Below are 5,355 nucleotides of genomic sequence, written 5' to 3' on the forward strand. Positions count from 1 at the left end.
TAAACAAATACGCGTCTTTTCATACAAAACTGCGGAAAACAAAGTCTCATGTGTCTCCTGTATCTGTATCGTGTACGTCAGCAAGAACTAATTCTGGCATGAAAGTATCGACGGGAAGATTTGTTTTCTTTTTAATGAGTGAATAAAACCACGTGTGCCAGTAATCTTTTTTTATACCCAAAATTTCTTTTCTCTTCTTGTGGTGATATATAAGTCACTGAGCCGTACAGTATTGCACGGTATTAAAAAACGCCGGCGACTTTTTGACAACTGACGCCGTCCACAGGCCAATAACAACAGGCCATGACCAGACCCAACTACAAACAGATCTCCAACAACTAGAGAAATGGGAGGAAAGATAGGATATATCATTCCCACCCCGGGAAATGTATCACCCTCCCGGTTATCAGTCCCACTGACTGAGAGAAAGAAGAAGCTGCTCACGCCGGGTGACACCACTGACTCAGTGAGCCGCCGCACAACTTGACCAGCCTCTCAGTCCGGCAGTTCAGTTGCCAATGTCACGATCGCACAAGACCTGGATTGGGATCTCCATGTTCATAACATCACGAACAAAGCTAACAAAACGTTAGTGTTTTTGCGTCAGTCGAAACTTTAGACTCAGTCACGGACCGTGTCAGCCGTTAGTAACATCAGACTCAGTCAAAAATACAGCCCGGCGTATAAGGCTACACTGAGTACTGTACTGGTGCGGCCTGTTCTGGAATATGCAAGTACTGTGTGGGACCTGTACAAAGAAGGACAGATCACAAAAACTGAGGCCGTGCAACGAAGATCAGCATATTTCAGTCGTCAGTTTCAAATCGTTACAGTACAAACTGAAAAACCGCCAGCGTCACCGACCCGGACATAGTACACCACCTCCGATGGACATCCCTACTAGTACAACTGAAGCCGACGTAAGATCGCAAGGCTCACCATGATGTATAAAATCATTAACAACATGGTCCAGGTAGATTTTGGCAAATTTCGTAAATCCCAGGAACCAAAGTTGAGAGCACCCCTAAGACGGAAGAGGGACAGAACTTGAGAGCACATTCAAGGCAGCTCAGTGAGACTTCAGTGTCTACGGTACTACCGGCGGATTTACTCAGTCGTTAAGTTCCTCCCGCGAACCATCTCTGACTGAGTGGAACGATTCATTGACCGAAGCTGTGGTTGGAGCCGCGTCTTCTGGCGTCAGTGTTTACGTCGGGAGATCGATCGTAAACTCCACCAGTAGTGTTTTGTTTTGTTGTTGTTTTTGCCCCCCCCCCCCCCCCCCCCGCCCCCCCGCGCGCCCCAACTCCCCCTCCATCAGAATAATCAGCTTGACTATGATTGTGGACACTCTTCGGATGATGATGATGATGAGGTAGGGTTCAGTTGTACTCAGTGACTCAGACTTTGTCAAACGCTTTGGCAAAGTCTAGCACGAGTACATCTGTTCGCCGCCGTCCAGAAGCCATGTCTGAGGTGAGTTCTTCCACTAGCTCGATGAGCTCAGTGTGTTTCACAGGACCTCTGCTGTAGTCTGAAGCCATGTTGCTGGGGACACAGGATTTTATTCTGTTCCAGGTGTGTCATGGTGGCGTGTACTATGATGTGTTCGAACACTTTGCAAGCTATGCAGGTCAATGAGACTGGGCGGTAGTTTGCAAGGTCATAATGTTCACCTTTTTTTAAAGATAGGTGTCACCAGAGCAGTCCGTTCCAATCTGTGGGCATGCATCCGGAGTCTAGAGAGGATCTGTAGATGGTGGTGAGGATAGGGGCAATTTCCGAGGACAGCTCTTTCAGAAGCCTAGCACTGATGTTGTCAGGCCCACTCGCTTTCGCAGGATCTAGTTTCGCAAGCAATCGCCTTACGCCTTCTTCCGTAATGTTCACAGCCGGCCGGAGTACGCACGTTGTTTATTTGTTGTAGCAGTTCTCTCTCTCTCTCTCTCTCTCTCTCTCTCTCTCTCTCTCTCTCAGTTACACACACACACACACACACACACACACACACACACACACACACACACACACACACCGGCACACTGACATACTACTAGGCACTGACACACCCTCATCCGGCACACACACACACACACACACTCTCTCTCTCTCTCTCTCTGTCACACACACACACACACACACACATACACTGACACACACACACACACACTGACACGGCACACACACGGCACACTAACACACCGTCACACACACACGCGAACGCACTGCCATCGCCGGCCCGGGGTGACACACACACACTCTTTTTTCTAATGCACAAGCAACATCAAAGTCTTTGCTCCCTAAACCGATAATGCCGGAGGATGCCAATCAAATCGGAAGCGTCAAAATTCTGTCACGTTCACATCGTACTCACAAGTGACTGAGCAACTGAAGATAAAGAAGCAAAAATAAAAAAAATAAAAAATGAAAAGTACGCATACACACACTGAACACACACACACACACACACACTGAACACACACACATACACACACACACACACACACACACACACACCGTGACACACACACACACTGACACCATGCACACGCCACTGAGGCGTGCGTTACGCACATTAGTCAGTACAGCACACACGAAAACCGCCACGGTGGCAACACAGCAACAAGTACACTAAAAGTTTAAGCGTCAGTTTCTCCCACGGTATGCGCACGAAAGTTTATTTTTCAGTTTGTCATTGTTGTTTTTTCGGTTTTTGTTCTTCTTTTTTTTCAGTCTTTTCTCGGTTGTTTTCAAGGACTAATGCCTTCTTCATTGGGGTTTCCCCCTTCATGTTGTCACGGTAAAATCAGTGGTGTTATTCAGTGGTGTGTGAGTGTGTGCCGTCAGTGTGAGTGTGTGTGTGTGTGTGTGTGTGTGTGTGTGTGTGTGTGTGTGTGTGTGTGTGTGTGTGTGTGTGTGTGTGTGTGTTTGTGTGATTGTGCGTGTCTCAGTGTAATCAGTCTGATCAGTGAACTTGATGACATAGGAATTTCGTGCCCCGGAATGAGCCCCCGGGCAGTGGCAGCCGTCAGTCCAGTCGGCTCTACCCAGGTACTAGGCAGCCAGTTGTGGAAAAGACACCGTGTTTCAAGTGTAAAGCGCTTCCCAGTCAGTAGAGCTTGGTCTCCGAATGAGGATAGGCGCCAGTACTATGGCATCCATATCCAGTCAATCACTGAAACTGAAAAAACAAAAACAAACAAACAAAAAAACTAAACTAAAAAATAAATAAAAAAACTGACGCGCGCCCGAGCTTATGCCTGGAAGAGAAATGGAAAATCAACTCAGTTGTGCTGGCGATCGTGGTCAATACTGATGAAATGCATGTGGGGGATACCGGGAGGTTATCCGACACCCGAAAAAGACTTCTTATGCAATAGTATAGTCCTTTCTATCGACAGTGGTCCAATTTTCGGATGGATATGTATTGAGTCACGGTTCTCACAGTTGATATCGTTTAGTAATGTACATGATAAAGATAATTTTGACTGTTTGAAAATGCACTGATCTTTTATCGAGCACTCCCAGAATAGAACGCCTCAGCACACACTCCCAGGCACGCGCACATACTATACTGAGTAAACACTGACGGATCCACCCGCTCCGAACGCTACACAGACGATCTCGCCACTGATGTCTTCCTTTGAATTTTTATTTATTTATTCTTTTTTTTAACATTTTGTCCAGTCATGTTTCAGTTTCTGCGCAATATTTTTCGTTTTCTTCTCAGTGTTAGTCATCCGAGTCAGTGTTTTAACGCATCGCGTTTGAGTTCACTGACGAATTCTGCCGGAGCAGCCCAGCGGAGTTCATCAGTGATGGTCTTTTTTTATGATTATTTCAGTTGTTTTGCGGGTTGCTTCATTCAGGTTGGTGGGTGGCGGATTACATAAGAGCGGCGAGTTACTGAGCTGTCAGACCGGGGCTCGCCGGACTTGGGTTGTGAGTTGCGAATCCCGGCGGCTGCCGAACAGAACGTTAAAAAACAACACGTGACAAACAACAACAACAACAACAAAACAAAAACAAACAAACAACAACAACAACAAACAAAAAAACCCAAATAAACAAACAAAAACGGTTATCGGTCGTTTCAGTTTGCCCCCAACCAGTTAGCCCCCGAGCCAGGCAGTTCGCCCCCAAACCACAGGTCGCGGCAGTCGTCACGTGTTTCTCCCCATTCACGGCGGCCGGCGCGGTCTTTTCGCCCCCGGGCCAACCAGTTCACAAGAATAAACGTTTGATTGTGCCGGTATTGTTTTCTTTGAATTCGCGGATGGCGAGTGGTAGTAATGATTATAGCGTAAACAGAGGTTGCCGGGCTAGACTCGAATGAATTTCCTCAATTCAACGGCACTCCTCTCCATTCATTAATCCATTAACTGAAACAGAAGTCCATGAAATCCTGAAAGAAATGACAATAAAATCCTGTGAGCTCGATCCTATACCAGTCTCTGTGTTTTCCCAGTGTGCCTCACAGCTTCTCCGCACAACTATCATCAATATTGTCAACTCATCCCTTCTCACTGGAACGTTTCCATCCACTTTCAAACTGATTGGTATCAATCAGTCGTGCATGCGATATCACAATCTGTTAGCGATATAGAACTATCTGTCTGAACCAGACGGCAAAGGGGGCGAACTGGCAACTTGAATGGCCGGGCGAACTGGCTGGGGGCGAACTGACAATGGGGCGAAACGACCGGTTACATTCAATTCACACACACACACACACACACACACAAAGTAAACCAACAACAACAACAAAAAACCCACCCCAAACAATACTGACAACAACAGCAACAACAACAATTCACACTCACACACACACACACACACGCACGCGCGTTGGGTTACGCTGCTGGTCAGGCATCTGCTTGGCAGATGTGGTGTAGCGTATATGGTTTGTCCGAACGCAGGGACGCCTCCTTGAGCAACTGAAACTGAAACACACGCACACACGTCAAAGGATGGGTTTGTTTTGTTTCATTTCTTGAAAAAAATGGTAAATAGATTATATGGTTTCCGACCTTTGCTAACTGCATTATTTATTTCTTGCATATCAGTACGTTTAAAATTCATTGAAACAAATAATTTAAACTACGTTTTATTATCCTGATTTTATATTTGGCCATATTTATTGGTTTATTTATTTTTATTCGAAAGAGACAGCAGAGTTTGTTGAGAACACGGATCCAGAAGAGTGGACCATTCTATTTTTAGATCAGTGGCTGAGCAGCCTCAATATTTACTCCGTACCATAGTTTACGGCAACCAAAATGGCAGCGCGCGCACTGGTCCTGATTGCGCTTCTGTTGCCTTTTGTTTTGGGACAGCAGGGAGATCCCTCCATTA

The 5,355-nt window shown here is 46.3% G+C and overlaps 1 protein-coding gene across 1 annotated transcript in view; it reads left to right on the plus strand.

The window, feature by feature from the left end:
- The first annotated feature begins 5,284 nt into the window (after window positions 1-5,284).
- The window catches only part of LOC143300721 (meckelin-like), a 46,264-nt gene continuing 46,193 nt past the window's right edge, over window positions 5,285-5,355 (plus strand). Inside the window, 1 exon segment of the mRNA XM_076614600.1 lies at window positions 5,285-5,355. This exon segment is cut by the window's right edge and continues 135 nt beyond it. The gene's annotated coding sequence lies outside the window, so the exon portion shown is untranslated.

This window comes from Babylonia areolata, chromosome 26 (genome assembly GCF_041734735.1).
Source record: "Babylonia areolata isolate BAREFJ2019XMU chromosome 26, ASM4173473v1, whole genome shotgun sequence".
NCBI classification, from domain to species: domain Eukaryota; kingdom Metazoa; phylum Mollusca; class Gastropoda; order Neogastropoda; family Buccinidae; genus Babylonia; species Babylonia areolata.